Source organism: Onychomys torridus, chromosome 15 (assembly GCF_903995425.1).
Source record: "Onychomys torridus chromosome 15, mOncTor1.1, whole genome shotgun sequence".
Lineage (NCBI taxonomy): Eukaryota > Metazoa > Chordata > Mammalia > Rodentia > Cricetidae > Onychomys > Onychomys torridus.
Window position 1 is genome coordinate 69,991,584 of NC_050457.1, and position 18,257 is coordinate 70,009,840.

At 40.4% G+C, this 18,257-nt stretch overlaps 1 pseudogene; it reads left to right on the forward strand.

Annotated features, from left to right (window-relative positions):
- The first annotated feature begins 817 nt into the window (after positions 1-817).
- On the forward strand, positions 818-3,095 carry LOC118596193 (annotated as a pseudogene).
- Positions 3,096-18,257: the final 15,162 nt, after the last annotated feature.

Sequence of the window (18,257 nt, forward strand, 5' to 3'; positions counted from 1 at the left end):
CAGCTCATGCACTAAGGACAGGTCCTGGTCCCACAGCCTGGATGCCTCCCAAACAGTTCAAGCTATTCAATTGTCTCACTTATCCAGAGGGCCTGATCCAGCAAGCTGGGGGCTCCACAGCCTTTGGTTCATAATTCATGTGCTTACATTCATTTGGCTATTTGTCCTTGTCCTTTTTCCAATCTTGGGCTCAACAATTCACCCTCTTACAGTCCCTCCTCTTTGTCGACAATTGGACACCTGGAGCTCCACCTGGGGCCTGGCTGAGGATCTCTGCATCCACTTCCATCAGTTATTGGATGAGAGTTCCAGCACGACTGTTAGGGTGTTTGGCCATCTGATCACCAGACTAGGTCAGATCAGGCTTTCTCTCGACCAATGCCAGCAGTCTACAGAGGATGTATCATTGTGGATTTCTGGGGACCTCTCCAGCACTCTGCCTATTCCTGTTTTCATGTGGTCTTCATTTATCAGGGTCTGTTATTCCTTGTTCTCCCTTTCTGTTTTTGATCCAGCTGGGATCTACTGCTCCCCTAAGCTTTCTTTCCCTCAAATCTTGCCCTTCATTACTCCCACTGTCGTCCAGGTTGTTTATGTAGATCTCATCCATTTCTCTGTCATTGGGTGATTCCTGTGTCTTTCCTAGGGTCCCGTTTTCTAGGTAGCCTCCCTGAAGTTGTGTAGCAGTCTAGTCATCTTTGTTTTACATCTAGTATCCTCCTATGATTGAGGACATACCATGTTTGTCCTTCTGAGTCTGGGTTACCTCACTCACGACGATTTTTTTCTAGATCCATCCATTTCCAGGTTTAGCGGAATGGCCACACTGATTTTTACAGTGGTGGGACTGACTTACACATATCAACAGTGTAGGGAAGTTCTTTTCTCTGATTATTACCAATATTTATATTTTTTTAAATAAAAGTCATTCTAATTGGGGTGAGATGCAATCTCATTGTGTTCTGATTCAAATTTCTCTGGTCATTTAGTGATGGTTGGCATTTTCATGTGCTCAATGGTTATCTGCTCATCTTCTTTTCAGAAATATCTATTCAAATAATTTTTTGTTTTTATTAATTTATTTACTATTCAGTTGTGTGGTCTAGATATTAATTCCCATGTGTTGATAAATATGTAGTTTTTGCTACTCTCTAAATTTTCTATTAATTATATTATTTACTCTGTTGTGCAATTTTTTTGTGATTTTGTATAATACCAACAACTTTTGTTTTTGTAATCTGTGACTATAGGACTATATGAAAACATGTTTTACTAAGACCAGTATCCTCAGTTATTTCTTTCTGTGTTTTCCTCTAGTAATTTCATTACCCATTAATCAATTGAAGGGCATTTAGTTTTTGTTTTTCCCATTTATTAGCTATTATGAACAAGTAGCTGTGGACTAGATTGTTGAGTCCTTTGGGCATATGAGAAATAGTGGTATAGCTGAGTCATATGATAGATTTATTTTTAGCTTTGTGAGAATCCTTCACACTTACACCCAGAGTGGCTGTAGCTGTTTTTTTGAACCCAGCAGTGACTCTCCTTTCCTCATATTCTTGCTAGTATTTCTTGTTGGTTGTTTTGTTGATCTTGGCCATGATAGCTGGAAGAAGATGATATCTCACAGATGTTTTTATTATTGTTACCACAATTGCTAAGGATAATTAATATTTTCTATGATTTTTCTTAGCTACTTTCATTTCTTCTTTGAGAACTCCATGTTCAGGTCCATGACCTATTTATAGAATGGGATTTTTTTCCTTTTTTGAAAATCTATTCTGGACGTTAGTCCTCTGGCTGATGTACGGCTGGGTACTTCCATTCTGTTGGCTTCCTCTTTATCCAGGTGATTGTTCCCTTAACTGTGCAGAAGCTTTTCAGTTTTATGAGGTTTCCCTTATCAATTCTTGATCTGAATTCTTGGGCCAGTGGAATCTTATTCAGGAAGTCCTTCCTACACCTCTACCATGTATGGTACTGCCTGTGTTTTCTTCTAGCAATTTCAGGTTTTTTTGTTGAAGCTTTTTTCAGATTTCACATTGAGGTTTTCAGTTAACTTATAGTTGTTCAAGGTATTTTTGTGCAAAAATCGATATGAGTCTAATTTTATTCTTCTGTGTGTGGACATCTAGTTTTCCTAGCATCAGGTGTTGACTATGGCGTCTTTTCTCTAGGATGTGTTTCAGACATCTTTGTCAAATATTAGATAGCTGGAGTTATATGTACTCATGTTTGAGTCTATGCTTTTGGTCTACATGTCTATTTTGAGCCAATATTTTTTATATATATATTTTTATATCACCATGGCTCTGTAATAGATCTTAGGATGTAGAATGGTAACCCCATGAACATCATTCTTGTTTAGTGTTGTTTTGGCTATCTGGGGTCTTTTGTGGCTCCATATAAATTTTAGGATATTTTTTCTATTTCTGTGAAGAATAAGATGGGAACTTTGGTTAGGATTGCACTGAATCTGTAAATGGCTTTTAGCAAACTGGTACTTTTCCCAGAATTAATCCTACCAATCTGTGAGCATGGGGTTTCCTCCCACTTTCTAGTGTCTGTCCCTGTCTCTTTCTTCAGAGATTTAAAATTTTCATTATAAAGGTCCTTTACCTCCTTGTCTAAGTTTCCTCCCAGATATTTTATTTTCTTTGAAGATTTTGTGAATGGGAGTGTGTCCACGATCTCTTTCTCCGAGTGTTTGTTGATGGAATATAAAAATCTAATGATGACTGTCCTTGCAGCGGCGGCTGCGAGCGCAGAGTCGGAGCTGGTTGGCAGGAGTCACGGCTGGACAAGCTGTCAGAAAGTTTCTCCCGCTCTTTGACAGAGTACTGCTTGAAACCGTGACCAAAGGTGACATTATGCTGGAAAAGCCTCAAGGAAAAGTATTGCATGGGACAGTAGTGGCTGTGGGATCAGGCGCCAAAGGAAAGGGTGGAGAGATTCAGCCAGTCAGCGTGATAGTCGGAGACAAAGTTCTTCTCCCAGAGTATGGAGGCACCAAAATAGTTCTAGACGACAAGGATTGTTTCTTACTTAGAGATGGTGACATTCTTGGTTAGTATGTGGACGGAATTCACTGTTGAAATGGTGTCACATGAAGCTGCCCATTCCGCTGAAGGTCTGAATTCTACTTCATGTAAACAATTTCCATGCCTCCTTTTATAATAAACTGATGATGCTAAGCTAATGACAGCCACTGTCTCTGGAGTTTAGTTTCACGGTACTGTAGTAAACATTTCCAAATAAAACAATGTAAATGAAAAAAAAAAAAACTAATGATTTTGTAAGTTGATTATGTTTCTGCCACTTGATCATGTTGTTGGCTAGCTCCTAGTTTTCCGGCATAACGTTTGGGCTCCCTTTTATGATATCACACAATCTGCAAACACAGATAACTTGTTCTTGTCTTGTTTGTTTTAAAGTTTTGTCCATCTCCCTGTCTCTCTCACTTTCTGAAGACTTAGGAAATTTCCAGGTATTTTTAATTTAATATGAATTCTGTGCCATTTGTGGTTACTTCTCTTTCTAGAACTCAAATAATGTGAATATTTGTTTGCTTAGTTATTTTCAGGAATCCCACCAGAATTGTTTATTTTTGTCATTTTTTTCTATCTTATTTTCTCTCACTGACTTAATTTGTGAGCTATGTCTTCAAGTTTAGAAATTATTTCTTCTGCTTGATGTGATGTGAGGATCAGGTTCTGTTTTTTATTTTATTCACTGGATTTCCAAGAAGAAATATTTCTGTTTTGTTCTTTTAAGATTATCTCTTTGATAAATTTTGTCAGCATAAATTATTTTCATTATAATTTTATATTCTCTTGTCCATTATTGACTTTTTGTCTATTAAATCATTTTCAGACACTTCCCAAATGTCTTTTTCTTTAACACCTGTCACTGAAGAATTATTGTGTTTCCACGGCAGTGTCATGTGTCTACATCATGACCCGTCTATTTAAAGTTGTCCTTTCCAATTTCAGTTCTTCAGAAGGAAGCACGTTCTTGTTAATGGATACTAGCATCTAGGCTGGCTGTTGTGTGTCTACTTTGATTCTCTATGGACTCAGTTAGTGTGGTATTTGTTGACACTCTTCAAATATGATCATCAGTGGTATTGTCAGTTGGGTCATTGGTCTAGGTGGCAGGCATACATGATTGCAGCGACATGGTGTGTGTGTGTGTGTATGTATGTGTGTGTGTGTGTTGAGGATACTAGCTAACTGACAGTTAACCTGGGCTTAGGAATGTGAAGGTGCCTAGCCAGTGGTGTATTATACTTCCTGATGGGACGGAACTGATACTTGTTGGCTTACATGTAAGAGACACATGGATGAGCTTGGCTGTCAGTTATGTGTTGGCCTCTGCTCTGTGATATCTGATTCCCCAAAAGATTAATCACAGCCATATATTTGGAAGATTATTTCTGTTGCATCAATGTAGCCAGGGTCACTGTGCTTTGGTTACATGGGTAAACATGGTGAAGTAAAGACAGAAGCTCAAGAACATGGCTACTAGCTCTCAAGGATGGACACATGCCAGAGGGATTTTGGTTTTAGCTGCCACTGAGTCATGCTAGTTTGGACCATTGTAGAGGGGAATGTGTAACATGACTGTATAATATAGGAAGATAGAAACATGAACACAGGACAATTCTCCAAACTTTAAGGCATGTGAAGGATATGAAAATCTATATATTATTATCTGCAGTGGCAGTAGCAACTGTACTGAATAGTCTTATGTCAACTTGATGCAAGCTTGAGTCATCTGAAAAGAGAGAATTTCAACTGAGAAAAATGCTTTCATAAGATCTAGCTATAGGGCATTTTCTTAATTAGTGATTGATGGGGAGGACTCAGCCCCTTGTGGATGATGCCATCCCAGGGGTGGTGGTCCTGGATTTTGTAACAAAGCTGTCTGAACAAGCCATGAGGAGCAAGCCAGTGAGGAGCATATACTCCTCTATGGCCTCTGCATCAGCTCCTATCTCCAGGTTCCAGCCCTGATTGAATTCCTGTTCTGATTTCCTTCAATGATGAACAGTGATTTGGAAGCATAAACCAAATAATCCCTTTCTTCCCCAAGTAGCTTTTGATCATATTTCATCACAGTAATAGAACCCCTTACTAGGATGGGGACCATTCAGGGTTTCAGCTGCTTCACTCCAAGATGATGTAGACAGCTGAGACAGTGTAGGAATAGCAGATGGCTTGCTTTCTTCTCTGTGGTGATATTTTGGATATTTATGTGCTATGGTAAGTTCACCATTTCCTTGATACTCTCCAGCTTACTCAGTTACTACAGTTGGAATATAATAATTATTGTAGTACTTTTTTATTTGTGGAGAGAATAGAGGGAAATAATAAGTTAACTCTGTCTGGCCATCTTGCTAATGTCTGTAAGACATTGTAGGATCCTGAACTTGAACCTCTAAGAAGTTACTGTATCAGAGCCAACAGTCATCTAGGCTGTGGAGTTTAAAGATAAGGACCTGAGTTGGGACTTGAGGTGATCAGAAAGACTGAAAGATTTAGACAAAATACAGGGACCTATTGACGGATAGAGGGAGACACAAAATGGAAAGCTGGGACAACCAAAGCATCATCCAGACACCAAGCAAGATGGCTGTGCATGTATGGTCTTCCCCAGGTTTGGAGTCAGTGGCTTTTAACTCTGGTTGTGTATAATGACTGTCCAAGAACTCATTCCCAAAGGTGATTGAATTGGTCAGGTTAGATCATGGAGATCACTTGTTTCTTAGACATGTCCAGGTGGTTCCTTTGTGGGTCACGTGGTCTTTGCTGGAGTATAACCAATAGTCAGGTATATCTCATTTGCTCCTAGAAATGTGATAATTTTGTCCATTATCAACTGAGAATTGAAGGATCAGCAGTGTGCTCTAGTCTTCTTGAGTAGGATTGCTTTTTTTCATGGTAAGTCTTGTACCTTCTCACTTTTGTCAGTCCAGTCAGTTGGGGGAAGTTTAAACAGAAAGAGTCAGCAGAGAAAAGTATTTTCTTCAGACAATTCTAGATGTGGAACAGTGGAGGGGTGCCAAGTGAAGAGATTCTGGGATGTGTGCTAAGCATCTGGCCTAGATTGCAGGTTCTCAGGCTTGGTTATACTTTGGCATCTCAGGGAACTTGAAATAGCTCAGTGAAGACCCACATATTCAAAACTACATGCTTAATATTCCATTGTTCTCATCTTCTATAACAATGTATCACAGACTGATAAAGAACAAAATTCTATTCTTCCATAGTTCTGGATGCTGGAGAGTCTGAAGTCATGGAACTGGCTTGTTGCTGTGTCCTCACACGGTTACAGGGAAATGGACAAACAGCGTCAATACTGGCCTCAAACGAATAAAGAGTAAAACAGAATAATACACTATTGGTGGAAGTATTAAGACAACTCCACATAGTTAAAAGGAGGTTTATTTGAGGGTTTTACTTACAACAAGTAAAGGGATAGGTTATAAGATCTGGGAGAGGTGAAGTGCAGTCCAGTGGTGTTCTCTGGAGAACTCTGCTTGGTCTACCATCCAACATCCAGGATCACCAGGAACCAAAAGAGACAGCACATCTAGATCTTGAATCTTAAGGGCTCCCATCTTGGCCCCACCTCAGGGGCAGTCCATAGGTAGGCATGACAATTACCAGAAGCCTCACTGGGAGTAGTACTTCCAGGTCAAAGCTGGAACAGCTACCCACTGCAATGTACTTCTCTGTGCCCTTTTTAAGAGTGACACTGATTCATTTGTGAGGGCAAAGTCCTTGGGAACTAAGTATCTCTCATTAAGTCCCACCTCCCTGTGATGGTGAGTTTGGGGTTATGTTTCAATATAAGTTTTAGTGGTGGCAAAATATACCATAGTGTGCATTATTTTAATGTACACACACACACACACACACACACACACACACTTGTGTGAATGTTTGTGAATATATTTTCACTTCTGTACATGTGCTCAGCAGAGCATGGTGATGTATACTTGTTATAACATGGGAGGCAGAGATAGGAAGAACCCTAGGGCCTACCAGTTAGCCAGCCTAATCAGGTCAGTGATTTCCAGGCCAGTAAGAGACCTTGTTTCAACATTTTTAAAGTGAATATTATCTGAAGAATGACATCTGATATTGTTCACTGGCATCCACATGCATCTTGACATCCCCAAAGTAAGCTCTGAGAAGCATGCTAGAAGGAGGCCTTAGGTTGTTGCCTCTCAGAGAGGAGTCCACGTGGAAGAGCAGAATTCCACATAAATGTCTCATGAAGTTTGGCTGCAGTTCAGCTACTACCCTGAACCTGAGCCTTGTAGTCTCTGTTAAGGCTGACTTATGATCAAATAGGGCACGGCAACCCACAAAATGATGACCAATAAATCTCACCAAGCTATCCGCTTAAATACTCAAAGAATAAGAGGAGTGAAGGAAAAGCCGACTGAAAATGATTCTTTCCCATGGCTCTCTCATGCTTCAAACACCACTCTTTGTGGGGTTGTGTTCTTCTTTGTCACTAAGAGAGACTCTAAAATGATGCCTTCGAGGATACTGTGCTGTATTCTTTATCACTGTGGGACAGCAACATGAACACTCTAATGGGATGTGTAATGGAGTTTGAAAGGCAGGGAGGAAGCTGTTGTGTTGAGTGTGGAAAGATGATAAGGGACCAGAAAACCATACCAGAGAGGGGATCTTCTGGAGTTATTGGACTCTTTGATGTTATGTGGGTTATGGGATCCCTACAGGCTCTGGTTTGGGGGAATCCTGGAGATTAAATCTTTGAACCAGGAGGTACCATGATGAAACGTTTGAGTTGGAGATTGTAGAATAGTTAGAGCTTTGTACTCTTAAATTGAGTGCATACCACTTGATTTGGGAAAGACACAAAGACTCCAATGTCTTTGTACTCTGCATTCCCTAGTTCCTCTGAAGGTGTGTTCAACTCAGCATGGTTGTGAACCTGTAGGATTTCTGAGTCTAGGTTACCTATACTGCCTATCTCTATCCTATGCATACCCACACTTTGTTATCTTTTACTCCCAGTGACCTGGCAAATTTGAACCTTTGACTTCTCTCAACCTCATGCGGGCAACTTGACATTGCTGTTTGGCTTTTTCAACTACACCTTCTTTTTGCTTGGAAGCTGATCCCTTCTCTCCCCACAAGACCAGTCCTCCCCCATTGTACTTTGTCAGGAATATAAACAACTGCTATTTATGTTTCTAATAGAGACTGTAGAGTTGTACTGTTTTGTCCTAGTGAGCTCTGACTGTCAACTTGATATAATCTAGGGTAACCAGAGAAGGAAGAGCGTGCCTTGAGAAGTTTGACCTGTGGATATTCTGTGGGGGATTGTCTTGACTGTTAATTGGTATAGGAGGTTCCAGCTAGTATGAGCCTGTGAGCAAACTAGCAAGTAGCATTCCTCTATAATTTTGCTTTAAGTCTCTGCTTAAGTTCCTGCCCTGATTTCTTTAAATGATGGACTGTAACCTCGAAATATAATCCAAATGATGTCTTTTCTTCCCTTGTTTTTGGTTGGAGTGTTTTATTACAGAAACAGGAAATAACAACAGTCCTCCATCAGCCTGGTTAATCCCTTTCCAAATTTTGATGATCCCATGTTGTAGACAAATTTCTAAATGGTCTTAATAAATAAAAAAAACACAGAGCCAGAAATTTGGGTTAAAGTCCAAGAGGATGATCAGAGGAATAGGACAAACCATGAGATATCCTCACCTCACCAACTCTGCAGCTTCCAAAGAGCATGACTTCCTGTCTACCCAGGCTTATACGCCTTGCTGTTCTGCCGTCTGATTTGCTCTCTGTCTAGCTACATCACTTCCTCTTCCTGGCCAGCTCTGTCATTTCCTATCTGTACAGGCCTCCAGAACTCTATGGTTGGTACTGGGATTAAAGGCATATATCACCACTCTTGGCTCTGTTCCCTAGTGTGGCCTTGAACACACAGAGATCCTGTCTGCTAAGTGATAGGATTAAGGGCCTTTGCTCCCACAGCCTGACTTCTTTGTTTACATAAGATGGCTTGCATTTCCTCTGATCTCCAGGCAAACTTTATTTATTAAAGCACAAATACAATATCACCACATTTCAGCACAAATAAAATATTATCACACCATGTCTACTTCTACTTCCTCCAGTCCCACTGGAGGGATCTTCATCTCTTATTAATCTCCTAATGCTCCTTTACATGTGTTTACTCAGGAAAATCTGCTGCATACTGCAAAGTCAGAATCCATATTTGATAATGTAAAAGTGTAAATTTATTTATGCAGTTCCCCACACTCTAGTGAAAACCATTGAGCAAGAAGCCTCAATGTGATGCCCTAATTCAAGCTGTAAACTCTATGGCTTAACTCAAAATGGAAGCCTTGTTTTCCTTGTGGGGTACAGTGCTCAGTCCTGAATTTGATTCTCTTGGCCAAAGTTGAGCTTCCTGGAATCCCTCTCATGAACGTGTAAGAGCAGGTCAGTGAGATGTGGGCATTAGGTTTTGGGATATCCCTGTCCCTTATAATCTAGTAAAAACTTCAGTTGTTTTTTTGAGATTATAATTTAATTGCAACATTTCCCTTTCCTCTTTCCAAACCCTCCCATATACCCCCTGCTCTCCTTCAAATTCATGGCTTCTTTTTTCATTAATTGTTATTGCATGCATATATATATATATAAAATAAACACACACACACACACACACACACACACACACACACACACACACACACACATACCCTATTTGATCCCTGTAATGTTACATGTATGTATTTTTTCAGAGCTGACTATTTAAGCACTGGATAGCCAATTGATATACTCTCCCTGGAAAACCACCTCTCCTGTTTCCAGCTTTCCTCAGTTACCTACAGTTCTTTGTGTTGGGCTGAGGCCTCACAGGCTTTTCCCCATCTGCTTTGGCATGTCCATTGGTGTCAGCCTTGTTCAGCTCATGTTTGGGCAGTCATGTTGGTGAGACTTCATGGATGTAGTTTCTGCTGTCAGTAGGAAACACACTCTCACAGCGAAGTCTGCGGTCCTCTGGGTTTTACTGTCTTCCCATCCCCTCTTCCACAGTGTTCCCTGAGCCTTAGTTGAGGAGTGTTTTGTAGAATGTGCCCATTGGGACTGAGCTCTACAGCTCTGCCTGTTGATTGGTTTTGGTTTTTGTAGTGGTCTCCTTTTGTTGCAGAGAAGTTTCCTTGTTGAGGGGTGAAGACTACACTCATCTCTGGGTATCAATATACATGTTTATAGATTGTTGTTCACTTGGTTTAGTAAATCAGTGGTTGTAGATGAAAAAGACTTCACTGGTGACTTTAGATTTTCATCTGCCCTCAAAAACAACTGGAGAGCACATCCAGCCTATTCTTTCTCAAAACTCAAATTATCTGACTTTTTATCATTATTGATGATTTCAGCATGTTGCTTATGGTACCTGATACCAAGTTTATAGGACTTTACATTTTAAAGGTTTTTGTTTTACATATAGTTTGGAGGAAGGTTGTTCTTTATGAGCCACTTAGCTATCACAGCCATTGTGTTCCCAAGTTGGGATGCCTCCAGGTGTCTACATGTGTCACTTTCTCATCATTACTTAAGCTCTACTTCTAGCTAGTGAAATGCTCTGCCTTCAATCTGTATGCTTCAGGCATGAGCATCTCAATGCGTGCTTATGGACTGATTAATTTTTAACATGGTTTGGCCGACTGTGGGAAGTTCAGAATAATAGAAGTCTTTTCCAATTTCATGGAAGTTTTAAAATTAACAGAGAACTTCGAGCCTTTGGGCTTTGGGGAAGTGACCTGACAGAGGAAATGTAGGCCAGATTAAATAATGTTTTTTGAATTCACACTTTGTGATAGCAAAGGCTTTCTCTGTTGAACTTGGGGAAGAAGAAGAAAGGACAGTTTAGGGACATCCGCAGCCAGGCAGTTCTTGTGGGCGTTCCCTGAGGTTGAATGGCAGAGGGAAACATGGACAAGGGTGTTTCCACACAAAGGCAGGAGGGAGAAAGTGCATGTGTGGATACACCCCTTGCCTGGGAGGGAGGTTTTGTAGATTATGGAGGTTATGGGGCAGGTGGGGAGTGGAAGGCTCAGTGCTTTGGCGTCAGGCCTGTGATCTCTTTGGATTATCCAACTTTGCTCTGTCTGTTTGTGGTTGGCCCAGGGCAGCAGGGCCATCTTTCAGCCCCCACCAGTGTAGCCTTGTGAAACTCCCAGTTCTTTACTCCTTTCCTGGAATGCCGCCAGCCATCTTTCATGGGTCAGCTCAAAGTTCTGTCCATTGCTTTCTCTTCACAAACAAACTGACCTCTCCATTTTTATGACTGTGGATACATGCTTATTTCTTCAATCTTTCTTGCTATACTTACTGAGCTCACAGCCCTGCTTATTGGCATACCTTTTTTCCCCCCGATGTGCTGTCATCTCCTTGGGGACAGTGTTCATCCCTAGTGCTAGCTGGGTGACAAGCACAGAGTAGATAAACAAATGGCTGCTGTTATAACCAATGCATAGATAAGTGACAGGTTGTCAAGGGAAGGTTATCAAGGGAGGGATGGGATTCATGTTTACTATGTAGGTGGCAGATGGAGAAGTCTCATGTGACCAGTGTTGGACCAGTCTGACTTGTACCTACTGTAGATAGTCAAAGGCTATGGTTGGAAGGCTGCAGGGACAGCAGGAAGAAAGATTCAATGTTCTTTGAAAGGTAAGGTGCATTCAGCGGTAGCACTTGTATGGTTGTATGGCTGTAATAGTCTGAAGTATTCGCCTAGCAGTCATTGAATGGGTTCTGTCAAAGAATGTATCTCATAGCTGCCTGTGGTCACTTGCTAATGGTGTGATAAACATGTTACACAGTTAAAATAAAATCAGTATGCAGTAAAGGAAACCCTGACTTTTACACTCTATAGAGGAGCAGAAATTGGTTTGTTTACTTGGGAAACTTCTTGACAGTCTCCACACTAGGGAACTACATCACATTTGATGCTTTAGTGATGCTGCTTCTAATGGAGATGGCTCCATGTTGCAATGAGAAATATATACGATCCTAATATGAATGCTTCTCAAATGCCCCTCAGTTGTAGGAAAGATCATTTTATTGTAGACTGTATTGTAAACCTGTGAATTTCTGTGGCACACATCACAGGTAGAGTTCAATGAAAAAATAAAGAAGCCAGTCCCCAAAGAATACTATACTGTGAGATTTTCTACATGTATGAGACTAAAACATAAGAAACTATTCTGAGCTGTTAGGAGAAGGTGGTGAGGTTCCCTTTGGGAAGAATCTTAGGGGAAGTAGTTGGGAGGAGTTTTAGTGGGTTTTTGGGGGTGGAAATATTGTACTTCTTGACATTGGTGACAGGTGCATGTCTGTTTCACACTCTGACTTTTTTTTTCGTTTTTTCTTTATTATTATGTGTTTTAAATTTTATACATCAGCCATGGGTTCCCCTGTCCTCTCCCCTCCTGCCCCCACCCCCACCTTCCCCCCAGGCCCTCTCCTCCATTTCCATGTCCTCCAGGATCAAGGCACCCCTGGGGATTCATTTAAACCTGGTGGATTCAGTACAGGCAGGTCCTGTCACCTCCTTCCAGACTGAGCAAAGTGTCCCTGTGTAAGCCCAAGGTTCCAAACAGCCAGCCCATGCACTAAGGACAGATCCTGGTCCCACAGACTCCCTCTGGATAAGTGAGACAATTGAATAGCTTGATCTGTTTGGGACACACTCTGACTTTTATTGACATGTACAAATAGCACCTTTAGTGTTGCCATGCATGTGTTAATGGAAGGAAACAGCCCAAAACCTAGAAATCACATTTTAAAGTTTGTAGTATGGTAGACATTGTTCTCAATTTTCTCAACACCCTTTCTCAATGAGAAACCTACTTTTTATGGTGCTAGCAGTTGTATTGACATTTCTTCTCCTAAGCACTAAAAAGAATCGAGGTGGAAGGGAGATGGGACAAGGCATCCTAGAGGGAAATGGAAGGAATAATGATGGATGGATAGAATTAAAAAATATATTGTATAAATCTATGACATTTTTAAAGAATAAAAGATTATTAAATTGAGTACTTTGCTAATTTTATTTGGAAAATTAACTCTATATCTTTTTTATTTTCATGAGCCTTTATCTACTTACCTCTAAGGTTGATTTTCAAGAGTGCATTTTTCTCCTTGCTTCCAGCTTTTCTGTTCAGTGCAACTTGTTCACCTTGTCAATTAGAAATTATCAACCCGTTCCTGTTACCATGAGCAAGGCATTTGCATTTTTGGTGGGATAGTTGAACACACTATACAGGAGACAGCAGTGTCTTGTGCTTTAGCATGTGTCTCCTTCTGACACATGCTATTCTAGTTCAGTCTCTTAAACACACAAACCCAACAGCACATGCCACTGAAAGCTATTTGACCAGAGCCAGAACGATGTTCAGGGTCACAGTGTATCATAGCCAGAGACTCGAGTCCATGACATTAAATAATTTCTATTTTCCCTACAGTAGTAGCTCCATAAAGTGAGTGAAGGAAATTAACAGTCTCTGGGGTTAGCGAAGTCGGCAGTCTCTGAATTTCTAAGTGATCACAAATTTTGTATTATTTTTAACCAGATGGCTGTACTTGTATTTAACTTCCTTAAAAAAAAATCTTAACGTCATAATTATTGTGGAAAAATGGAGCAAGCTTTCTCTGTCCTGCCTGTCAGTTCCCAAATCATAACAAGGAGACTTCTTGTTAGTTATAAATGCTTGCCCTTAGCTTAGGCTTGTCCCACTAGCTCTTATAACTCAATCTAACCTGTTTCTCTTCATCTACATTTTGCCTTAGGTTTTTTTTTTTTTTTTTTTTTTTTTAACCTTTCTTTCATTTTGTATGTCCTACTTCCCTCCTGACTCCTTGTCTGTCTGTCTGGCACCAGGTGTCTCTCTCTCTCTTTCTCCCTTGTTCTCTTCTCCCTTCCTTGAGCCTAGATTTCCCCTCCTATTTATTCTCTCTGCCCACCAGCCCTGCCTATCCCTCTCCTGCCTAGCTATTGGCCATTCAACTTTTTATTGGACCAATCAGGTGCCTTAGGCAGGCAAGGTGAAACAGTAACACATCTTTTACATAATTAAACAAATGCAGCATAAATAAATGTAACACATCTTTTCATAGTTAGACAAATGTAGCATAAATAAATGCAATACCCCTTTACATGGCTAAAGTAATATTCCGCAACATAAACAAATGTAACACATCTTTACATAGTTAAAGTAATATTCCACAACAAAAAATAAAAGTTTCATTGAGCATAAATTACTCAACATTACAGAGGCAATTGTGTTTTTATTACCAGTATGGGCTCTGGGTCAGATTAGGGGGTTCAAATCCAGCACATATATTAGCTGGAATGAATTGCTATATTTGCTTGGGTATTGCTTAGATTTTATCCTTGTGATATATTCATCATAGCCAAACAACTATCACAGTCAGCTATTAGTGATAATCTTTGTCAACACCATTCATTCATTGATGGATTGGAAGATACCTCATACTGTAACTATTTGCATAGTCGCTAGGTAAACTGAGTTTTTCAGTTTATCTCTAAAACTAGCCACTTCAAAGCTTTAAAGCATTTGTCTACTTGCAGATCCTGATATAAAACCTACTATACAGCAGGCACTCAATAAGTGGTAGTTGTTTTATTGTCACTATTACATTGGCTGAGTCAAAGTGAATGCCAGTTTGGAAGTGACTCCATGTCTTTTGCATTGCAGGGGGTTCATATAATAACAAAAAAGGGACAATGCAAGTGACAGAGAATATAAAAGAAATAATTCTTCTTGGCCTATGACAGGCTCCTAGAAAGGGTTAGAGTCATTCTGAAGCCAATGCTTAAACAAGGGTTATCAACTGAAAGGACTAGATCTGTGTTGCTGAGTAAGACTGCGCTGCTGATCATTCTGACAGTGTAGTAATAGGGGGAGCCTTAGAGTAGACAGTCTACCTAGAATAATACTGTGGTGGTAAATCAAAATAGTTTTTGCTTCTTAATGGAACAGTTCAGATCAACAGACACCAGAAGCTCATATTCCATTTACCTAAGCACACGGGAAATTTTGTCCCATACCTGGAGCAATCGTTGGATCTGTAGCTGGCTGACTGCAGATGCATGTGTGAGTCCATTCAGGACCGGAATTGCCATGGAACCATAGACCCAAGAGAAGTCACAAGACCTATTATCTAAGATTCTGGGGGTTTGATACAGCCATATCTAACTAATGTAATCAATTTTGACTTCAGGGATTGAGAATAATTCTATTACCTTTAATTATTACTGATGTTTCTAAAGTCTTCAAATTCTTCAATCAATGTTACCAAATTTTGTTTTGTTTTGTTTTGTTTTGTTTTTTTGAGACAAGGTTTCTCTGTGTAGTTTTGGTGCCTGTCCTGGATCTCGCTCTATAAACCAGGCTGGCCTCGAACTCACAGAAATCCACCTGGCTCTGCCTCCCAAGTGCTGGGATTAAAGGCGCGTGCCACCATTGCCTAGCCTCCAAATTCTTAATATCTAGCTAATCAACCCCAAGTGTGCTTCCAGTTGGTATTCCAGTTTGTCCTCATTTGAATCTGACTTGGTCCCCTTGGTCTGTTTTGACTCTATCTGGCGTGTGGTATATCTGAAGATAAGCTTGGTATAGAGCATTTACTTGTTTGCAGTTCTGACCTGACATTGTCTGTCCAGTCCCTCTTTCTTTGCTTATGAACTCTGAGTACCTGACAATGTATCTGTCTTTACTTTGACTTTGTACCCTAATATCTACCACAGCCCCTGAGTTGCTCTTGGCAGGAGTAGATCTGCTACTATGATCATGTGGTAATGTCTGTAGGTATTTTTGGTTATCACAGCTGGGGGTGTTGTTATGGGTCCCTATTAGATGGAGGTTGGGGATGCTGGTCCACATTCTCTAGTGAATAAGACAGCCTCAACTGCAAAGTGTTAATGCACAAAATATCAGTACTGTCATTGGAAACTTCCCCTCTAGAACAGCTACAGAGTGATACAGTGGACAGCTACAAAATCACAGATGATAACCTCCATTTTCATCATAATGGATACCAGATTGTCTCTGCAGGTCTCAGCAGCAAAGACCTTTTCTTTTATAAGGCATGGTTTATTCAAATAGAATCCAAGGTCCTCAAGAAGCAGACGTATGCCCAAGTTTCTAAGTTAGCTGGTCCAGAGCCACTTGTAGTAAGACTAAAAGGCATCAGAGTCTGGCCCATAATTTCACAACCTAGGATGTTTACAAGGATCCAGAAAGATGATCATTTCTTTTCTCTTGAAGTATATTTTATGTGTCCTTGGCAACCAATGCTCTCAAACACGGTAACAGCTTCTCCAATGGGATTTAGGTCTGTGGAGCTCAAGTATATGTAACAGATTCTATGGTTTCTTCAGAGGATGCTCACCTTGCCTTTATTGTTGATAAAATACAAATAAAACCTGATCAGGAGGAGAACCAGTAGACAAGAGTATCTTCATGATATATTCTCTGTCAGTTGTAGACATTGGCTCCATGACCATGTCATGCACAGCTTCTGGTATTCAATGAAAGAATTTGCCAATGCACATCTTGATCCCATGAATGTGATGGTGCTCACAGGCAGAAAAAGCTGTAAACATGTGTAGCATGAATCTTAAAGGTACTTATTAATAAAAACAAACCTGAGGCCAGCTATTGGGGTGAATGCTGGAAGATCAGCGAAGCAGAACAAGCCACAGCTTCCTCACCTCGCCAGTTCCTTAGCTGGTCTTGTTTCCTCAGACTGCAAACTTCTGAGTCCTCATCCAAATGAATCTCAGCTGAACTGTGCTGCTCCAAAGCCTGAATATTTAACCAGCCAAATGCTGCTAGTTTCTGGTCTTCACGCCTTATATATCTTTCTACTTTCTGCCGTTACTCCCTGGGATTAAAGGTGAGTGTCACCATGCCTGGATGTTTCTAATGTGGCCTTGAACTCAGAGATCCAGAGGTATTTCTGTCTCTGGAATGCTAAGATTAAAGGCATGTGCTACCACTGCCTATCCTCATGTTTAATATTGTGGCTGTCTTGTTCTCTGGCCCCAGATAAGTTTATTAGCCTGCACAATATTTTTGGGAGCACAATACCAGAAACATGTCCTGAAGCTTGCATTTTTGGCCCCTGAAATACTCTACTCTGTATTCACTCAACAGATTTATACAATTATCACTTATCAAATATGTAAAAAAAAAACTTACTTAGGGTTGCATAGCTGAATGCAACAATCAGGAAGATTTAGCAAGAGTAAAATGGTTTCTGAATGCATAGCGCTAAAAATTAATTCAGCTTCAGATTCCTAAAGGGTCTGATGTGTTTCTGGCAGTTCTTGACTATGTTGCATCGTGTGAATTCACTGCAGCCTTGCTTCTGAACACACAACATACACACTTTGCTCCTCATATGCTATCACACTGTGAAACACAAGCAAATGGTGGGAAAACCTCAGTTCAGATTCAAGATGGCTGTTCATTACTAATCATTGTATTTTCACTGCACATATGTGACGGTCCACACTTGCAGGAATGTAGTAGTTTAATCACAGAATTAAAGTCTCCAAAGTTTACCATCAATTTTCACCGTGTAAATAGAAAATGAGTACATATTTATACTATGCCCACAGGTGAGTGTAGCTCTCAACAGTCACCAGAGAAGCTTCTTCTAGCAGCAGATGGAGACCACTGCAAAAGCATCAATCAGTCAAAATGCAGAGAACAACTAACCATGGGGTGCCCAGCCCCACTTGATATATTTACAACATAACTTTTGTACCCAAGGTTCAGGGTATGCTGAGAAATTGGAAGCAGAAGGATCTTGAGAGCCTGAAGACCAGGAAGTTGCTCTGAGATGGTACCTTTTAGCTGTGAGAGGGAAGTTGCATCCATGAAGTCCCAGCAATATAGCTGCCTAAACAAGACCTGGGACAATTCCAGTACTGGTCGAAATCCCAGAATAGATGAGGGAATATCTCATGGGTGTCCAGCCCTAGGTGAAGAATAGCAAATAATTAACACCTGCTGACAGAGAGGGAGAATTAGTCTTTTCAACAGTTTCTGAAGTGGCCCTAAGCATACTTCTGTCATTTTGCACTACATATTAATATAAGGCAGCAGTCTCAGCATAGATGATTATGACATCAAAATATCAATCAGCTCTGAA